At 40.5% G+C, this 21,996-nt stretch overlaps 1 protein-coding gene across 8 annotated transcripts in view; it reads left to right on the top strand.

The window, feature by feature from the left end:
• The window catches only part of cdk17 (cyclin dependent kinase 17), a 228,039-nt gene that overhangs the window by 67,287 nt on the left and 138,756 nt on the right, over positions 1 to 21,996 (top strand). For 5 of the 8 annotated variants that reach the window (XM_059987820.1, XM_059987818.1, XM_059987826.1 and 2 more), the window contains exon 2: positions 5,849 to 6,041. The exons of 1 other annotated variant lie outside the window; for it this stretch is intronic. The gene's annotated coding sequence lies outside the window, so the exon portion shown is untranslated. Of the gene's footprint in view, positions 1 to 5,848; positions 6,042 to 12,840; positions 12,861 to 12,915; positions 13,510 to 21,996 lie in introns of those variants that run through there. 2 more of the 8 variants (XM_059987819.1, XM_059987822.1) reach the window with 2 other exon arrangements.

Here is a 21,996-nt window from a genome sequence, read left to right as displayed (position 1 = left end):
GGCTATCTAATTGTGAGCCGGTTCGGATGTGCCAGGAAATGGGTCGCCACATAAGTGTTTTATATGCATAGAACAGTAAAATATATAGTATATACTAAGACAAACATTTGACTAACTGATGCTAAATAATACCGGATGTACCTGTTCTGACTTAGAGAACTTATGGTTTTTTTTCAATTCCTGATCCACGGTAACCTATGTACATCCTCTCATATACTTTAAATCATCTCTAGATTACTTATAATACCTAATACAATGTAAATGCTACATAAATAGTTGTAATACTGTATTGTTTAGGGAATAATGACAGGAAAAGAAAGTCTGTACATGTTCAAACAACAAGTGCTGGAGAGTGAACTTCTGGGTTTTCCCGATCCAGGGTTGGTTGAATCCGCGCATGCGGAACCTGCGGATAAGGAGGGCTGACTGTAATTTTATATGGTCTTACTGGCTTCCTTTTACATCAACTTGAACAGCTAAGCAAGTCAATTCAGTGTCTCACTCCAAGCATTTCTAAAATACCTGAAAAAATCTGCAAATGCAGAAGAATGATACTTCTGTGTCAAACCAGCATGTTTACACAGGCTAAGAATTTTAGCACAATGTTCTATCATTTGCATGCCCAAAGTGGCAAAAATGTTGCTGATAATGAATAGAATGTTCATGTGGCTGAATAATGAAGAACAACACTGCTGGGATTCAAAATTACTGCTGACTTCATAGGGTCAAGTGAATGTGTTTCACACAAAAGAGAATAGAGCATCCAAATTAGCAGTGCTTGACAAAGGCAAGCCAGTTTAGATTCCTTACGAATGATGTCAGAGGCAGCAACAACTTGAAGCAGGGTGGTGTGACATCCTGTTAAGAATGATCACAATATTACTGAAGCTAATGAGAAACTCTGCAGATGCTGGAAATCCAAGCAACACACACAAAATGCTGGAGGAACTCAGCAGGCCAGACAACATTAATGGAATAAAAGTACAGTTGATCTTTGCTGGGACTGAAGGTAAATCAATCACACCAAAAATAGTTGAAGTTATCTTATTTATCTTCTTGGCAGCCCTGTGTGCTCATTATCTGGAAGATGTTTGCAGCAGATTTTTGATGTGTTAGCAAATTTAATGAGAAATATAGTTGTTTAATAATGAATAGTTGTCTATATAGGACATCAGGAGGCATCTTTTATGAATTGTGTTTCTGTATTAATTAAAATCAGAAACTAAAAATGCCCTTGAATTTGTGCTGCTTTGGTTGGAATTCAGTTTCTGCTACAGTTAATTTAAGATACATAAACATAAAAGTATTTTCTTAAACTTTTAAATTAAATGTTTTCATGCATTCAGGAAGAGCAAGAATAGATTTTTTTTCTCAAAGTAGTAGTTCTGACCAAGGAACCATGGAATGATCAAGCACAAATGAGTCCACTCAGCTTGATGCTGAACAATAGTTTTTCTCTATTTCCCTTTCTTCAAAGCCAACAGCTTCATTCCTTTAAAAGTCATCCAGCTTCCAGTTTATATCTTGACATAAAATATTGGTCTCAGAACCTCCTTGTGCAATTGTATCCTCAGTTTCCTGTTACGTACCCCGTAACTGGGTCACTTACCAGCAAAGATAGAGAGGTCCATTGAAGTCTGATGGTACTATTTTTAACAGTATTTATTGATAAAAATACACAAAAATAATATCAATGCAAACACAGATAATATACGTCGTCAATACTAAATCTAAAAGCGCGGGTATAATAATAATCAAGAAGCAATAGCTCTCTCGTTGTCTAGGGGATAATGTATTGTCCGATGGAAATATAAAAGTCACTTCAGTTCATTCAGGCTGCAGCTTTTGGTTGGAGAGAGAGACGGATTTTTAGAACTTGCCGTTTTCCTTTTTATGATGTCGATCCTTCGAAATGTCGTCGGTGTCCTTTTCCTTTTAGCTAAGCCGTTCTTCCGTGGTCAGTCCTGCCAATCCCAGGCAACGGGAAAGGACACACACGGGCCCCACCGGCAGTCACTATTAAACGCTGTCACGGGATTTCTAGTGTTTTTCCTGGTGCGTCTAAAGGGGTTGTTCCCCAGACTCTCTTTTATCCTTACTCATGGGGTCTCAGATGTCAGTCAGGTTGGGATGGTGCCATCCCTCAACCCAGCCCACTTTGGTCATTCCCTGAGGGCTTCAAATAAATAGTACAGTACTCAATACACAATTCCATCTCCAAGAGACAATGGCCGTTTCCCGTGGCTTTGTATCACTGAGGGGCCAGGACATTCCAAACCCCTTGTGGAGTCTGCATGTCTTTCTCTCATTTCCTGGGTCTCCTGACCTGAATTAATAGCGATCTTGCGATTCTCAAAAAGGAGGGGGCTACTTTGTACCCTTCAGAGTTGGGGCACAGGCGTAACATTCCTCACTTGCAAACCCCAGTCAGTTCAGATTGGCAATCTCCTCCATTATCTCCATCAGCAAAAGTGCACCACAAGGCTGTGTGCTTAGACCTTCATCTTCATCTCATGTTCTCGATACTTATTGTTTATTTTTTTATATATTATTTCCTTTTTTTTTGTATTTGCAGTTTGTTGTCCTTGCAGATTGCTACTTGTATGCCTTGAGTGTGGTCTTTCATTGATTCTATTACGGTTATTAGATTTACTGAGTATGCCTACAAGAAAACAAGAAAATTAATCTCAGGGTTGTATATGATGACATATATGCACTTTAATAATAGGTTTACCTTGAACTTTGAAATCTGCTCTCAGTATTCTTTCAAATGTGCTATATTTCATTCCAAGTGTTTCTTTTTGACAAGTAATATAGTTTGGTTATTGACCCTTCAGCTGGAAAAAATAATTCCCCTTGGGTTTATTGAAATCCATTAATTTGAACACCTATTAAATTTCCTCTTAACACTGTATTTTCAAAGAAGTATGTCCATTTTTTCCAGTGTATGCCATCCTATCAGATGGTTCAGGTTTATCGTCATTTCAACCATATACATGTATACTGCCAAATGAAACAATGTTCCTCCGGACCAAGATGAACAACACAGTACATATAACTCACACACAACATAAAATAAAATTACCACAAATAAGTTAACAAATCATAAGGTGCATTTAAGACACAAGTTAAAATGTAAACAGCATAAAGTTATTGCTGCTTCATACCTGATGAGACCTATGTGGTAGCAGGGAGTTCAGTAGTCTCATGCCCTAGGAGAAGAAGCTGCTTTCCATCCTAACAGAACTTGCCCTAATGCTACGGTACCTTTTTTTGATGGTAGGGGGTCAAAGAGATTGGTGGACAGATGGGGAGGGATCACTGACAATGTTGCATATGAAGTACCTCTGGTAAATATCTCAGACGGGTGGAAGATGTTTCAGAAAGAACTGCTGTATAAACAGTGAAGAATTGTAAAGTATGGCTACTGAAACTATTGTTGCAGAGGTAATTACTAGAGATGGAACCATGAAAGAACTGTGTCCTTCTGGTGAGATGCATTAGGATCAATGTAAGGAACAGTCATGTTCACACAGAATGATATTTTGAGAAGGTCAATATTTCACAAATATAATCTAGACATAAATCTGTTTGGAAAGTTTTGACTATGAAGAGGTTGGAACATAATGGAGGCAAAGATACATAAATGTTTATGAAAGTTAATTTATTGCTACTGATTGCTTTAGGGCAGTGGTCCCCAAAGTGGGCAATATCACCCTCCCTGGTTACAGAGTGCCCCCTCCCTACTTGCCCTCTTTATTATCCAGGGGAGTAATAAAGATAAAGGGGGCACTTGGTAACAAGGGGAGCTGCTGAGGGATTACAGACTTAATTTAAGAAATCTATTAATTATAGAATTCTTGGAATGCTATCCTACATTGTGGAAAGGGTCAAAATGCTTTTTATTGCCTTTCCAACATCACGTTTAGTGGAGTGTGGTTTTAATGCAGTCCCCAAATGTCTTTCAAAGCAATGGAACAGACTGGAAATTACTGAAAACAGGGTTCTGAGATTCCTGAGTGACATTCAGTCTGATGTTGAGAAGTTGATATCACTTCAGTGCGCCCATTCATCTCATTGAAAGATGAAAAAGCAATGTAGTGAATAGTTGAAGTATTAATGAACACTCTAAAATTGTTGATGAGATTCTTTTTACTGTAATTAAAGAAATAATTTTATTTGTAGATTTAATTAGATTTGAATAATTTTTGCAATTATTTGTCAGTGCTTTGAATTTGCAATTCCTATCTTCTTTCATTGTGCATCATAAATCAAAATTCTTTGTAGTTTTTATGTAATAGCTGGAAAGGGAGCTGGGATTGTGCTGTGCGAGCCAAGTGATCAGTAACCCAAAAAATGATTTGGGAGTCACTGTTTTAGAAGAATAGGTACAATGGTATTTAAAAAAAAAGACAAGCCACTGATTAACTGAGTAACAAATTATATATTTAAATGAAATACAGTTATCAACAGGGGGAATTTATCCAGTGTATGCTGCCGTGTTCTTTTGTTGACTGTAAATGAACAAAATCAGGGCACAGTGCTTTCAACAATTACATCCTCCAAATCTTCAATTTCATTGTAACATTCAAGATGATTGTAGATATCTTCAAATTCTTCATAATTCCTAACTTGTTGAAGTAGTGAAGTCAATTCATTTTCACTCCTGGCCGTTTTTCAGTATCTCCAAGCCTGAATGCTTGAAACTACAGTGATCAAAGCAGTTCAGAATTGTATTACTATTTACTTCTCTCAAACTATCAGTGACAATTTCCATTGGTTTTTTTGAACACAAATACACGCAAATGATGCTATTTAGAAACTCTTCACCTGGTGTAGTGCTGTAGTGTGTACACGTGATGTAGTGTCTAGCAGTCACACAGGTGATCGTGACTGTTGGTAGTTAGAAACGAGCTCAGAAAAAGCAAGTCTTCCGTCCCAGTTAAGCAGCATATGGTATCCCAAATAAATGTAAGGGGATCCCGGCTATTTATGCAATTATTTTTTCTTCTTTAAGAGTTGTTCCAGATTAGCAGCTTCCTCAATTAACCAATGACCCAATTAATCAGAATCCATTGTATTTCTGGATTCCTCAGTCTATTATTTTTCCAACTATTATCACAGAAAAAGTTAGCTTATTCACTCATCAAATTGTTGCCCTTGAAAAGTAATGTTTATAAAAGTATAACTTTTTTTCTGAGATGTATTCTTTTAAATGACAAAATATATGTCAATTTTACTTATTCCACAACATGTTTTAAGTAATATTCCCAGTACATTCAAGAGATTCAGTGACTTAGGCTGATGATAGTGAAGATGATCTTAACCTATTTAAAATATTGTTGGCATCAATTATTGTATTTGTATCAACATTTATAAAACTTGTCTTTCTCTTGAGCATGAGACTTCCCTTTACTAGACACATTTGAATGGAAGCCTCAAAGCCTTGAGTTCAATTATTGTTCTTCTAGATGGTGAGGACATAATCAGGTCCTTAATGTTTTGCTTATCAAAAGATTAAAATCAAATTTATATCTTGACATTTTATCCATTCAGAATTTCAAAAGGATGATGACTCTGTGGAATGCTAGTCTTCGGTACTTCAAAAATTAAACAACTGGATATAATAACCAGAGTGTTTCTGCAACATATGCACCTCATGTCAGACTCTGAGCTGATAAATTGTATTATCAGCTCAAAATTTGGTGTGTATATGTTACATTTTGCTGAAAAATTAGATGTAACTAAATTGTTGCTAATCACATCCATTATTAATATTTTGTTTTATGTTGCTATAAATAATAAGCCAACCTACTGACAATTATACCACTGTTGTTTCTCATTACAGCACACACTTGCCTACGAGAATAGAACAACTGTTTGTCATTTGTTGATCCATCATTATTTAAGTAATTTACTGGAAGATTGGAAAGCTGTGAAAGTAGATCCTAGAATTGATTGTTAAACCATGGAATCACACTGAAGAAAATTAATATAAAAGGATGACCAAACTCAAAGACTGGAAGCTGTGACTGAACTATGTGAGTAGCCTTAATTGTAGAGCTTAGCCTTGCTTTCATTATTTGAGATTGGGGAGGGGAGGGAGAAATTGTGCAGTTGGGAAAACAATTTGATTACTTAAAGCAAGAATTCTTGGAATTATCTTTAAAATTAATAACCCATCTACACTGTCTGTTTGGAGAACAACCTTAAGGTATATTTTCAACCTCAACTGCTGGAGCCTAGCCATATATCCTAATCAAAATGTGGTCTTCAGTGTTGGCATTGGTCTAAGTTGGCAGATTCATTTTCCTGTCCTGCTTCCAGTTGACTTCTCATGAAGTCTGAGGGAGCAGCACCAGCTTCTGTAGATTTTCAAGATCTCACTCAGGTTGGAAAATTTGCCCAAGGCTGTGCTAGGTTAGACATGATATAAGGTGTAATAATAACAGAGTTGTCATTATGAGAGATTTTAACTTCCCAAGTATAGACTGGCATCTCCTTAGAGCAAGAGGTTTAGATTGGGTGGAGTTTGTTAGGTGTGTTCAGGAAAGTTTCTTGACACAATATGCCTACAAGAGGAGAGGCTGTACTTGATTTGGTATTGGGAAATGAACCTGGTCAGGTATCAGATCTGTCAGTGGCAGAGCATTTTGGATATAGTGATCATAATTCTATCTTCTTTACAATAGCATTGGAGAGAGATAGGAACAGACGTTAGAAAAACATTTAATTGGAGTAAGGGGAATTAATGAGGCTATCAGGCAGGAAATTGGAAGCTTAAATTGGAAACAGATGTTCTCAAGGAAAACTACGGAAGAAATGTGGCAGATGTTCAGGGAATATTTGTGTGAAGTTCTGCATAGGTATTTTCCAGTGAGACAGGGTAGTTACGGTATGGTGCAGGAACCATGGTGTACAAAGGCTGTAATAAATCTGGTCAAGAAGAAAAGAAGGGCTTACAAAAGGTTCAGAGAGCTAGGTAATTTTAGAGATCTAGAAGATTATAAGGCTAACAGGAAGAAGCTTAAGAAGGCAATTAGGAGAGCCAGAAGGGGCCATGAGAAGGCATTGGTGGGCAGAATTAAGGAAAACCCCAAGGCATTCTACAAATATGTGAAGAGCAGGAGGATAAGATGTGAAAGAATAGGACCTATCAAGTGCGACAGAGGGAAAGTGTGTATGGAACTGGAGGAAATAGTGGAGGTACTTAATGAATACTTCAGTATTAACTATGGAAAAGGCTCTTGGTGATATTAGCGACAACTTGCAGCAGATTAAAAAGCTTGAGCATATTAAGACGGATCTTGGGGTCCGAACCCATAGGATGCTCAAAGCAGCTGCTCAGGTTGATTCAGTGGTTAAGAAGGCGTATGATGTATTGGCCTTCATCAATCATGGAATTCCACATCCCATTCCCTTTCTGATACATTTATCCACAGTCTCCTCTACTATCAAAATGAATCCAAACTCAGGTTGGAGGAACAACACTTTATATACGGGCTGGGTAGCCTCCAACCTGATGGCATGAATATTGACTTCTCTAACTTCCATTAATGCCCCTCCTCCCCTTCTTACCCCATCCTTGACATATTTAGTTGTTTGCCTGTTCTCCATCTCCCTCTGGTGTTTCCCCCTACCCCTTCTCCCGAGGCTTCCCATCCCATGAACCTTTCCCTTCTTCAGCTCTGTATCACTTTCGCCAATCACCTTTCCAGCTCTTAGCTTCATCCCACCCTCTCCGGTCTTCTCCTATCATTTTGCATTTCCCCCTCTCCCCACTACTTTCAAATCTCTTACTATCTTTCCTTTCAGTTAGTCCTGACGAAGGATCTCGACCCGTAACGTTGACAGTGCTTCTCCTTATAGATGCTGCCTGGCCTGCTGTGTTCCACCAGCATTTTGTGTGTGTGGTTTGAATTTCCAGCATCTGCAGATTTCCTTGTGTTGAGCCTATGAGCCTGATTGAATTTTTTGTGGATGTGACTAAACATATTGATGAAGGAAGAGCAGCAGCTGTAGTGTATTATATAGATTTCAGCAAGGCACTTGATAAGGTACCCCACACACGTATTATTTAGAAAGTAAAGAAGCATGGGATCCAAGGGTATATTGCTTTGTGGATCCAGAACTGGCTTGCCCACAGAAGGCAAAAAGTGGTTGTAGATAGGTCATATTCTGCACGGAGGTTGGTCACCAGTGGAGTGCCTCAGGGATCGGTTCTGGGACCCTTACTCTTTGTGATTTTTATAAATGACCCGGATGAGGAAGTGCAGGGATGGGTTAGTAAGTTTGCTGATGACACAAAGTTTGGAGGTGTTGTGGATAGTCTGGAGGGCCGTCAGAGGTTACAGCGGGGCATTGATAGGATGCAAAACTGGGCTGAGAAGTGGCAGATGGAGTCCAACCAAGTGTGAAGTGGTTCATTTTGGTAGGTCAAATATGATGGCAGAATATAGTATTAAGACTCTTGGCAGACGGATCTTGGGGTCCGAGTCCATAGGATGCTCAAAGCAGCTGCGCAGTTTGACTCAGTGGTTAAGAAAGCGTATGGTGTATTGGCCTTCATCAATCGTGGAATTGAATTTAGGAGCCGAGAAGTAATGTTGCAGCTATATAAGACCCTGGTCAGACCCCACTTGGAGTACTGTGCTCAGTTTTGGTTGCCTCACTACAGGAAGGATGTGGAAACCATAGAAAGGGTGCAGAGGAGATTTGCAAGGATGTTGCCTCGATTGGGGAGCATGTCTTATGAGGATAGATTGAGTTCATTCTTAACACTTAAAACTTCTCAAGAGTGGCCGCCATTACAGTAAACATTCAATTATCCAATGAGAGCGCTTTATATATGCTCTGAACCACTCAATTCCATTTTTTTCACCCATAATGTCTGGAAAACTGCATGCAACTTCCATTGAGGGTAGTCTAGGAAAAGCATTAGTATGGATGTGAATCTGCAAGTGATATGGTGTGAGGCTGTTAATGATGGCAACATTGAAAAGCTCATGGTGAGAGCCCTAATAACGAAGAGTTTTGAGAATTGGCAGAGCAATGCATCTTGGGTGAACATGGATGGAGAGGAGGAAACATTTCCCAGGGCTGAAATGGTTGCCACAAGAGGACACAGGTTTAAGGTGCTGGGGAAGTAGGTACAGAGGAGATGTCAGGAGTAAGTGTTTTTTTTTTACTCAGTGGTGAGTGTGTGGAATGGGCTGCCAGCAACGGTGGTGGAGGCGGATACGATAGGTCTTTTAAGAGGCTTTTAGGTAGGTACATGGAGCTTAGTAAAATAGAGGGCTATGGGTAAGCCTAGTAATTTCTAAGGTAGGGACATGTTCGGCACAACTTTGTGGGCCGAAGGGCCTGTATTGTGCTGTATGTTTTCTATGTTTCTGTGAATTCTTAGTCGATGAATAGGCAACATTCATTTCCAGAAAATAATAAACAGTTGAGTTTCTGTAGTTTATTTAACTTTTAATATTAGTTGGTTTTCCTGGTGTATGAACATGGAACTAGGGTTTGTTTATTATTGTCACGTGCACCAAGACTCAGAGAAAATTTTTTCTTTTATACTGTTCATACAGATCAGATCATTATATAGTGCACTGGGATACAACAAGGGAAAACAATAACAATGTAGATTAAGTTGTAACAACTACAGAGAAAGTGCAGGTAAACAACAATGTGCATGATCATAATAAGGTAGACTGTGAGGTCAAGAGTCCAACCTATCATATTAGAAAACTATTTAATAGCTTTATAACAGCAGGATAGACATTGTCCTTAAGCCTGGTGTTATGTACTTTCTGGCTTTTGCATCTTCTGTTCAATGAAAGAGAAGAATATCTGGGGTGGGTAGGATCTTTGATTCTGCTGGCTGCTTTACTAAGGTAACGAGAAGTATAGACTGAGTGTGGAGGGAAGACTACTTTCTGTAATGTGCAGAACAGCTACCATCCCAAGCCTTGACGATTCCAGATAGGATGCTTTCTATGGTACATCGATAAAAATTGGTAAGGGCCGACAGCTGTGCCAAATTTCTTAAGCCTCCTTAGGAAGTAAAGCTTTCTTGGCCATGACATCTACATGGTTGGACAGGCTATTAGTGATGTTCACCCTTAGGACCTTGAATCTCTCAACATCAGCACTTGTAATGGAGACAGGAGCATGTGCACCCCTGCCCTCCTGAAGTCAACGACAAATGTTTTGCTGACATTGAAGGAAAGGTTGTTATCATGACATGCACTGCTAAGCTCTCTGTCTTCTTTCTGCACTCCGATTCATCGATATAGCCAACTGTGTCACTTGCAAACTTGTAGATGGAATTAGAGCAAAATGCAGCCATGCAATCAGAAGTGTACAGGGAAGATGCAAACTTGGGGAGCACCAGTGATAAAGACAATTGTGGATGAGGTGTTGCTGCCTACCTTTTATTTATTGTGGTTTGTGTTGTCTTATGGTCTTATAAAAACCAAGGAACCAGATGCAGAGGGAAACATTGACTCCTAGGGTCTGTAGCTGCATGGCGCATTTGTTTAGAATTAAGAGTATTGAAGGTAGAGTTACAGTCAATAAGCAATAGTCTTCGATACTCCAGAATGTCTGTAAGAGAGATTTTTAAAAATATATTTGACAAGTGTATTTTGTCTTGAGCATTACCAAACGTTTCTGACTGTTAGAGATGCTCACAGTCAATGGCCTTGACCTCACTGACAGCTGGTGGCCGGGGCTCAACAGTTGTCAGATAGTCTCAGTGAATGTGATTGGCTATTCTTGTCTTTTGCCGGGCCTTGCTCAGATACCACATGCTGGGTTGTGGAAGGCAGTCGGGGTCATGCTGAAACAACTATTAAGGCCTGTGATTTGGTCAGCCATTTTTGGGGTACCTCAGCCTTTTTGTCGTGATTATTGGAACCAAATTGGAAGAATGGGCAAAAAGGTGGCAGATGGAATGCAATATTGGGAAATGTATGATAATACATTTTTGTAAAAGGAACAATAGTTCAGACTATTATCTAAATGGGGAGAAAATTCAAACATCAGAGGTGCAAAGTGACATGAGTCTTCGTGCAAGATTCCCAGAGGTTAATTCACAGGTTGAGTGTGGTAAAGAAGGCAAATACAAAGTTAGCATTCATTTCAAGGAAAGTAGAATATTAAAGCAAGGAGATAATGCTGAAGCTTTATAAGACACTAGTCAGGCCACACTTGGAATATTGTCAACAGTTTTCGACCCCTTACCTCAGAAAGGATGTATTGTCATTGGAGAGAGTCCAGAGGAGGTTCACGAGGATGATTCCCGGAATAAAGGGGGTTTGCATATGAGGAGTATTTGGCAGCTTTGGGCCTGTACTCTCTGGAATTTAGAAGAATACATGGGGATCTCGTTGAAACCTACTGAATATTGAAAGGACTAGATAAGGTGGATGTGGAAAACATGTTTCCACTGGTGGGAGTATCTAAAACTAGGGGACACAGCCTCAAAATTGAAGGGTGACCCTTTCGAACAGAAGGATTTTTTTTTGCCAAAGAGTGGTGAATCTGTGGAATGCTCTGCCACAGACAGTTGTGGAGGCCAAGTCTGTTGGTATATTCAAAGTGGAAGTTGATGGATTTCTCTTTGGTTGGGACATCAAGGGATATGAAGAGAAGGCAGATGTTGAATGGGATCAGGGATCAGCCATGATGAAATGGTGGAGTGGAATTGATGGGCTGAATGGTCTAATTCTGCTCCTATGTTTTATGGTCTTATGATCTTATGGTCTTGGATTGTTATGTTAAAAGAATTGTAAGACTCATTTACCTTGACATAGACACAAATTATGTAACACATAAGAGTGACAGGAGTTCTTCCCTGAATAAATCTGCTGACTTAACTGATGCCAGGTGTTTCAAATTTCTAAAGTGAATATCATTTTCTAGATTTTTTTCAGGACTTAATGCATGAATCTTATCATCTCAGAATCAGAATCAGGTTTAATATCACTTGAATTTGTTGTGAAATTTGTTTTATGGCAGCTGTACATTGTAATACATAATTTTTAAAAACTACAAATTACGATAATTGTATATAACAATTAAATAAAATAAATATAGCAAAACGAAAGCAAAGAAATCAGAAAAAAGTGAGGTAGCGTACATGGGTTCCTTCCCCATTCAGAAATCTGATGGTGGAAGGTAAGAACCTGTCACTGAAACATTGAGTGTGTGTCCTCTGTGTGCAGTATATTCAACTGAACCTTATTGATAACTCTGCTTGTACAATATGTGAACTCCTCCCATGTGGGACTGAGTGGCATAACTACCACTACGTCTTTCCTTGGAAAAGAAAAGAAAACCGAGGTATGTACTTATGGTCTATAGAACTGCATTGAAATCATAGGCACTGAGATTGAATGATTCAGCTCACTTCTCCCATAGCACATAACTTATACTCCTTAGGTAAACATAAAAAAGAATTGCCAACATTATAACTGTCTTTCTTTTCGTTTTTAATTGTCCCTTTCTCTCCCCTCTCTCACTCCCTCTCCCCCTCTCCTCTCCCCGTCTTCCCCCTCCCCCTCTCACCCTCTTTTGTTCCCCCAATTCCTTTTTTTTGAAGGAAGTCTCATTTTGCAAAATGTTTTAAATATTCAAACTCTTCTAAAATAAATAACACTAAGTCTAATGGAGGTCAGGGTAGACTACCTGAAAACTTGAGCAAAGTGAGAGGATTGTTCTGCCTCTTTAGTCATTTGCCCTAGGGTATTAGGCTATGGAATATACCTCTGTGGTGGGACAGATAAGCAACCATATCTGGTTATAGGTTCCTGGAAGTGTTTTAACAGATGGAGGTTCTTCAACAGGTGCATCTACCTCAGGTAAGTGGTCCTCATCATAAGGCTCAGGCCACTCTATTTCTTTTTCTACCTTTCATGAACTTTGAAGGTGCACGAGCACACACCTGTTCTGCCTGATTTCACCTCATGATGTTCTGATCAGAAATGATTTTGGGGCTTGCTGCTGGATTATTGTTCCTTTGGTGAATTGGTCTGATACCCAAACAGCTTCACCACTCTTGATTGACAACAAAGATTATGCTCTGTGTCTGACATCATGTATGATTTTAATTTTCTCATACTGTGTTGTCTCAAAATTTCTTCCCTTGTCGAAGTCCGGTAAGTGAGTTTGGAAAAGGGAAGGAAAAATAGACAGGCTTTTTCTCAGTTTTTGGCCCATTGAGAGCTCTGATGGACTGTAGCAAGAGGTGTGGAGCGATAAGCTAGCTGAGCTTTGTAGGGGTCTTTTGCCTTCATTAGGAGACTTAACAGTTTGCACTGCTCTTTTCACTTCTCCATTTATCTGTGGATACTGTGGACTGCATGACTGGTAATCATATTACCAAAACAAATGCTTTGAATTGTGGACCATTATCTGACACAAGTGTCTCTGGTATTCCATAGTGAGCTTTCCAGTACTGTATAACTGCTAATGAGGATGTAGAGGACAGCTTGGACTTCTCAACATTCCGTGAGTAGTTACCCACAGTGAGAAGATACTTGTCTCTATTTAGCTCAAAAATGTCTGTGCCTGCAATTTGCTATGGAAATGAGACAGAGGACTTCTGCATGAATTTTGTGCTGTTTTCTGCATGCTTCACATTGTTTTACATAATCTCCCATTTGTATGCACATGAATTGCATTGCTCATGGGTGACATTTTTCAAGGCCTCGATGTCTTTGGTGGATTTAACTGATGATTTTGGTGTTCACAGAAGCAGGAATGATGAGTCTGGAGCCCTTTAGCAGCAAACCATCAAGAATGATGAGTGCGTCCCTTTCAAGCTAGTAATGTCTGAACTTGTAAGCTCCTTTTCTGCGGCCGCAAATGAGACTCCAGGATGGTATGTTGCCTCCCTGGTACAAGGGTCAAGGATGTCTCCGAGCAGCTGCAGGACATTCTGGAATGGGAGGGTGAACAGCCAGTGGTTGTGGTGCACATAGGTACCAACGATATAGGTAAAAAATGGGATGAGGTCCTAGAAGGTGAATTTAGAGAGTTAGGAGATAAACTAAAAAGTAGGACCACAAAGGTAATAATCTCTGGATTACTACCAGTGCTAGTCAGAGTAAAAATAGGATATTTCAGATGAATACGTGGCTTGAAAAATGGTGCAAGGGCGAGGGATTCAAATTTCTGGGGCATTGGAACCAGTTCTGGGGGAGGTGGGATCGGTATAAACAGGACGGTCTGCACCTGGGCTGGACTGGAACCAATGTCCTAGTGGGAGCATTTGTTACTGCTGTTCAGGAGGCTTTAAACTAATGTGGCAGGGGGATGGGAACAAGTGCAGAGAGACAGAGGGGTGTAAAATAAGGGTAGAGGCAAAAAGTAGTAAGGTGAGAAGTAAAAGTGGCAGGCAGGCAAATCCAGGGCAAAAAGCAAAAAGAGCCACTTTTCAACATAATTGTATAAGGGCTAAGAGTGTTGTAAAAACAAGCCTGAAGGCTTTGTGTGTCATTGCGAGGAGCATTCGTTACAAGGTGGATGAATTGAATGTGCAGATAGTTATTAATGAATATGATATAGTTGGGATCACAAAGACATGGCTCCAGGGTGACCAAGGATGGGAGCTCAACATCCAGGGATATTCAATATTCAGGAGGGATAGACAGGAAAGAAAAGGAGGTGGGGTAGCATTGCTGGTTAGAGAGGAGATTAACGCAATAGAAAGGAAGGACATTAGCCTGGAGGATGTGGAATCGATATGGGTAGAGCTGCATAACACTAAGGGGCAGAAAACACTGGTGGGAGTTGTGTACAGGCCACCTAACTGTGGTAGTGAGGTTGGGGATGGCATTAAACAGGAAATTAGAAATACGTGAAATAAAGGAACAGTAGTTATAATGGGTGACTTCAATCTACAAATAGATTGGGTGAAGCAAATTGGTAAGGGTGCTGAGGAAGAGAATTTCTTGGAATGTATGCGGGATGGTTTTCTGAACCAACATGTTGAGGAACCAACTAGAGAGCAGGCCATTCTAGATTGGGCATTGAACAATGAGGAAGGGTTAGTTAGCAATCTTGTCATGCGAGGCTCCTTGGGTAAGAGTGACCATAATATGGTGGAATTCTTCATTAAGATGGAGAGTGACATAGTTAATTCAGAAACAAATGTTCTGAACTTCAGGAAGGGTAACTTTGAAAGTATGAGACGTGAATTAGCTAAAATAGACTGGCAAATGATACTTAAAGGGTTGACGGTGGATATGCAATGGCAAGCATTTAAAGATCCCAGGGATGAACTACAACAATTGTTCATCCCAGTTTGGCAAAAGAATAAACCAGGGAAGGTAGTGCACCCTTGGCTGACAAGGGAAATTAGGGATAATATCAAGTCCAAAGAAGAAACATATAAATTAGCAAAAAAAAAAGCGGCACACTTGAGGACTGGGAGAAATTCAGAGACCAGCAGAGGAGGACAAAGGGCTTAATTAGGAAAGGGAAAAAAGATTATGAGAGAAAGCTGGCAGGGAACATAAAAACTGACTGTAAAAGCTTTTATAGATACGTGTAAAGAAAAAGATTGGTCAAGACAAATGTAGATCCTTTACAGTCAGAAAGAGGTGAATTGATCATAGGGAACAAAGACATGGCAGACCAATTGAATAACTACTTTGGTTCTGTCTTCACTAAGGAGGACACAAATAATCTTTTGGAAATAGTAAGGGACCGAGGGTCTAGTGAGATGGAGGAACTGAGGGAAATACATGTTAGTAGGGAAGTGGTGTTAGGTAATTGAAGGGATTAAAGGCAGATAAATCCCCAGGGCCAGATGGTCTGCATCCCAGAGTGCTTAAGGAAGTAGCCCAAGAAATAGTGGATGCATTAGTGATAATTTTCCAAAACTCATTAGATTCTGGATTAGTCCTGAGGATTGGAGGGTGGCTAATGTAACCCCACTTTTTAAAAAAGGAGGGAGAGAAATACCGGGGAATTATAGACCGGTTAGTCTGACATCGGTGGTGGGGAAAATTATTGCTAGAGTTGGTTATCAAAGATGTGTTAACAGCACATTTGGAAAGAGGTGAAATCATCAGACAAAGTCAGCATGGATTTGTGAAATGAAAATCATGTCTGACGAATCTTATAGAATTTTTTGAGGATGTAACTAGTAGAGTGGATAGGGGAGAGCCAGTGGATGTGGTATATTTAGATTTTCAAAAGGCTTTTGACAAGGTCCTACACAGGAGATTAGTGTGCAAACTTAAAGCATATGGTATTGGGGGTATGGTATTGATGTGGATAGAGAATTTGTTGGCAGACAGGAAGCAAAGAGTGGGAATAAACGGGACCTTTTCAGAATGGCAGGCAGTGACTAGTGGGGTACCGCAAGGCTCAGTGCTGGGACCCCAGTGGTTTACAATATATATTAATGATTTAGACAAGGGAATTAAATGCAGCATCTCCAGGTTTGCAGATGACAAGAAGCTGGGTGGCGGTGTTAGCTGTGAGGAGGATGCTAAGAGGATGCAGGGTGACTTGGATAGATTAGATGAGTGGGCAAATTCATGGCAGATGCAATTTAATGTGGATAAATGTGAGGTTATCCACTTTGGTTGCAAGAACAGGAAAACAGATTATTATCTGAACGGTGGCCGATTAGGAAAAGGGGAGATGCAGCGACGCTTGGGTGTCACTGTACACCAGTCATTGAAGGTGGGCATGCAGGTACAGCAGGTGGTGAAAAAGACAAATGGTATGTTGGCATTCATAGCAAAAGGATTTGAGTACAGGAGCAGGGAGGTTCTATTGCAGTTGTACAAGGCCTTGGTGAGACCGCACCTAGAATATTGTGTGCAGTTTTGGTCCCCTAATCTGAGGAAAGACATTCTTGCCATAGAGGGAGTACAGAGAAGGTTCACCAGATTGATTCCTGGGATGGCAGGACTTTCATATGAAGAAAGACTGGATCGACTAGGCTTATACTCACTGGAATTTAGAAGATTGAGGGGGGATCTTATTGAAACGTGTAAAATTCTAAAGGGATTGGACAGGCTAGATGCAGGAAGATTGTTTCCGATGTTGGGGAAGTCCAGTATGAGGGGGTCACAGTTTAAGGATAAAGGGGAAGCCTTTTAGGACCGAGATGAGGAAAAACTTCTTCACACAGAGAGTGGTGAATCTGTGGAATTCGTTGCCACAGAAAACAGTTGAGGCCGGTTCATTGGCTATACTTAAGAGGAAGTTAGATATGGCCTTTGTGGCTGAAGGGATTGGGGTATGGAGAAAAAGCAGGTACAGGGTTCTGAGTTGGATGATCTGCCATGATCATACTGAATGGCAGTGCAGGCTCAAAGGGCCGAATGGCCTACTCCTGCACCTATTTTCTATGTTTTAGCACAGCTGGCTATCTGTGCTCATGGTTTTGCATGACCATGCTGCAGATTTGGTCTTTTTTCAATTGAGCACTGTTATGATCTCAGCCCCCTCATTTGTGAGAATCGCAAGAGCACCCGTTGAAGGGGGGTGGTCAGTAGACCCAGTCGGGGAGAGAGAGAGAGAGAGAGAGAGACGTGCCAAATTGCAGGTACCACCAGCGATACAGAGTAAAGACAACAGCGACTGTTGTCTCATGGAGACCACGTGAAAAGCCTTTGGGCAAGGTGGGCTGGTTGAGAGAGAGATTGCATCATCCCAACCTGATTGACACCTGCGACCCCGTGGGGAAGTATAAAGGAGAGTCTCATGGGGACAGCCCCTCAGACGCACCAAGAAGACACGAGAGTGTCCCGCAGCAGCGGGAAGCCATGTGCGTTAGATTCCGGGATTGGAATCTGTGGCTGGAAGCACAGGAAACCGCTTTTTAACTAACATCGGGGAGAGGAAACCAACGCTCCCCCGATTTCACGGAAGATTCATCGAGACTCGGCAAGTTCTTTCTCTTCTCTTCCCAATCTCTCTCTCTCGGTTGCCCCACGAAAAACCCAGCGATTTCCAACGGGCTGAGGCCAGCAGACTTTCAGAGTGACTTTTATATTTCCAACGGACAATCTTTTAACCCCTAGACACCAGCAGGGCTCATTTAATAATGATGATTATTAATATACCCGCGCTTTAGATTGAGTGTTGACAATGTGCCCTATCTGAATGTATGTATTAACCCTACTTTTGTGTCCCTTTATGAATAAAACATTTGAAAATAGTGACAACAGACTTCAACGGACCTCTCTATTTTTGCTGGTAAGTTACCCAGTTACGGGGTACGTAACAGCACAAATTTCAACCAATTTACTCTAATATAGGAAAGCTTTTATGTACCTCAGCTAAGTATATGTTGGTACCTTCCATAAAGGCAGAGTCAGCTTCTGTCCACTTGCTTTTGCACGGTATCCTCGACAGTGTCTGGTGTTGTGAAAGATTTGCCGGGGACATGTTCAATGTCATAAAAGTATCACATAAGCCTGATTCTTTGCAGAAGTGGAGGTAAGTCATCCAAGTGTTTTGAGCTGAGGAGGCTGACAAATGGCTTGTGGTCTGTTTCAAGTAGGATATTAGTGACTATCAAGTAGCATCTGAAGCATTCACAAGCCTGCTCGAGAGCCTGCACCTCATTTTCGATAGGAGTCAGTGCTCTTGATGCATATGCTACCAGTTTCCTTACACTACCGCAGTCGTGTGCTCTCCCTAGGCCAAAGGAAGAGGTGTCTGCTGAGACCTTGAATGACCCCCCCCCCCCCCCCCCATTTCAAATCTCTTACTATCTATTCTTTCAGTTAGTCCTGACGAGGGGTCTCGGCCCTAAACGTCAACAGTACTTCTTCATACAGATGCTGCTTGGCCTGCTGCGTTCCACCACTTTTTGTGTGGGTCATGTAGTGACTTTGTTTTCTCTGCCAAATCTGAAATGAATTTCCCCAGCTGATTTACTATCCCAAGGAAACTACAGATGCATGTTGTTCCATGTTCCAAACTCCTGCCAGTTTGTCCCTCTGAGGACATTGGATGGCCTAAGAGCTTCACCTCCACCTTTGCAAATTCGTATTTCTTTTGGTTCAGGGTGATTCCAATCTGTTTCAGTTTCTCCAAGGCAGCTTCCACTCTTTTGTCATGTTCCTTACTTGAACCTCCAAAGATGAGCCTATCGTCCACGTGGCAGTCTGCTCCTTCCAGTTGCTCCAAACTTTGGTTTCTCCTCATCTGAAAGAAACGCGAAAAGGGAGTCTCTTGAAGGCAGCTTCCATACTGTTTGAGAAAAGTTGTGAGCTTCTGTGACTCAGGAGCTAAACAGATCTGCCAGAACCCTGAGTTTACATCTAGTCTGGTGAAGAATTTTGCTCGACCCAGCATTCCCAATGTGTGCTTCACGGACGGCAGATTAAACTTCTCCCACCTCACTGCATTATTCAATTTTGTTGAGTCAACACAGATCCTTACTGTGCCATAAAGCTTGGGAACAGGAACTATACCCACACACCAATCAGTAGGTCCATTCACTCTAGTTATGATGTCAAGTGCCTCCATTTTCTCAAGTTCAGCTTTGTCTTTGTTCATCAATGGGACTGGAATACACCTAACTGTGATCAGGACGTCACTCGTGGCTTCAGTTGGATAAGGTACTCTTTCAGTAATCCCAGGCCTCTTAACAACTCTGGGTACCCCTCCTGCAACTGAACATTGTATAGTGAATCCAGCCTTGCAACGACGTTTAGCTTCTCGATGGCATGTTGTTCGAATAGTGGTGAGAAGAAATTCTGAACAACATAGTCGTCCTCTTTTCACCGTTTCTCATGGATTCTTTCAACACTGAGCTTGTTTTTCCCTTGTCCCATGAGCACTTTCTTTGTGGGATTTAGCATAATACCTATTTTCTTCACCAGTTTTGTGAACAGACATTTGGGGATGTCTGTGACATCTGCTCCAGTGTCCATTTTGAACGTCACTGTCCCATTTTGCAACTGAACCGTAGTACACCAGCCTTGACTATTTAAATCTAGAGCCCCAAGGAAAGCTCTCTCTTCATCTGCATCATGGTTGTCTATGACCTCCTGAAGAACTATTTCTGAGTGGCACTGGTTTTTATGATTCTATTGCATTGGTAGCATTTCACTTCTTTTGCCGGACACAGTTTTTTGACATGGAATGGAGACTTACTGCCATCTCTTGCAGTTGGACATTTTACCTGCTCTTCATTTTGCTTATCTGTTTTGATTGAGCTGATCTCAACTGTCACCTCTTTCTGTAGTCTTTCTGACTGCATCTTGTTTCCTCTCATTTCACTTTCCTGTGAAATATTCTTTGAATTTGTTCCACACCGCTGTGTGCTCTTTTTCCTGAGCATCTGTCAGTCCTAATCCACCCATGATGTCATCTGCTTTGTCCCCATGCAGTATATCAGTGTGCTTACTTGATGCTCTTCTGAAGCTTGAATGAGACTGCTTGCAATCCTAATTCTCTCAAAGCATCTGAGCCATATCTCAACGTCCCCTAGTTTACAGAAATCAAATGTACCGATGGGGTGGGGAGGGGTTTATTAGGTAAGTAGATGTAGGTATTGCAGGTATTCGCTCCATTTTCCCATCTATTCATTTATTTATTTGGACTGCAAACATTTTACTTTCTTTCCCTGAGCGGTTGATTGACTCCTCTGCTGCGTCTGTGTCTCTGTGCACTTCCCCAGGCTAGTGGCCCACAGATTTGGGCACAGCTTGAAAGCAGCTCATTCAGTACATACAATTAGCAACTAGCTTAGGCAGTTTAGGTTGAAAAGTCTCTTGTTATTTTCCATAGATATATGCAAACAAGAATAGATTTGCTATAAATTCTGTCTTGTTGGGGATCTCACTTAGTCTGTAATACCAATTCATCATTGATCAACCACTTCTGACACTATATTGTGTTCGATATTGAGGAAGCGTGCAAAGCGCACCATGAACACCAGACTTGTGGGATATTCGACTGAAATTTATTGATAACTCGTACATAGTGTGAATTCCTCCCACATGGCAGCGGCTAACTGAGTGGCATAGGAATAACCTACTAACTCCCTCTACAAGTATAATGCAAGCATAATCAGTGAAAAACTGCACCAACTTGAGCATTCTACCAGTGTGCAAAAGATAACAAACTCTGCAAATACAAAAAGAAAGAAATAATAAGAAGAAATAAGAAATAAATACTGAGAACATGAGCTGAAGAGGCATTGAAAGCGAATTCATAAGTTATGGGAATATTTTAGTGATAAAGCAAGTGAAGTTGAATGAAGTTATCCCCTTTAGTTCAAGAGCCTGATGCTTGAGGGTTTATAATTGTTCCTGAATCTGGTGAGGGATGGATGAATGCTGCTTTCCTGCAACAATGTTCGCTTTAGATGTGCTCAGTGGTGGGAAGGGCTTTACCTATGATGTTATAAGTTGTCACCACTACATTTTCATAGGATTTTCCAGTCAAGGATGATGTTGTTTCCATACCAGCCTGTGATACAACCTGTCAATACACTCTCCATCACACATCTATGGAAGTTTGTCAAAGTTTTGATGTCATGCCAAATCTTCACAAACTCCTAAGGAAGTGGAGGTATTGCTGTGTTTTCTTCGTAATCATACTTATGTTCTGGGCCCAGGACAGGTCCTCTAAAATGATAACATGAAGGAATTTCTTTCTTTCTTTTTCAAACTTTTTATTATTATTATTAATATCAACAAAATAAAATTGATACATAGATAATGGGATTACAAACATACACATTTCAACTGAACGTGAAAGAATACAAAAGCAAAAGTTACAGTATAAATGAGTATTCCCAAATCATGGATGAAACAAGTAACAAATAAACAAGGCAAACCTAGGTATATCATAATATATATTAAAAAAACAGAAAAAAGAAAAAGAAAAAATGGGAAAAAAAGGGCTGTTTATAATATCTCACAAACATATAAAATCATCAGTGTTGTCAACTCCGATCCTCTCAACATATATAAAATCGAAACTGGAAAAACAAATAGGCTTGGAACAGGG

Source organism: Hypanus sabinus, chromosome 13 (assembly GCF_030144855.1).
Source record: "Hypanus sabinus isolate sHypSab1 chromosome 13, sHypSab1.hap1, whole genome shotgun sequence".
NCBI classification, from domain to species: Eukaryota; Metazoa; Chordata; class Chondrichthyes; order Myliobatiformes; family Dasyatidae; genus Hypanus; species Hypanus sabinus.
Note: the sequence above shows the minus strand (reverse complement) of the source record. Positions and strands in the feature narration are given on the sequence as shown.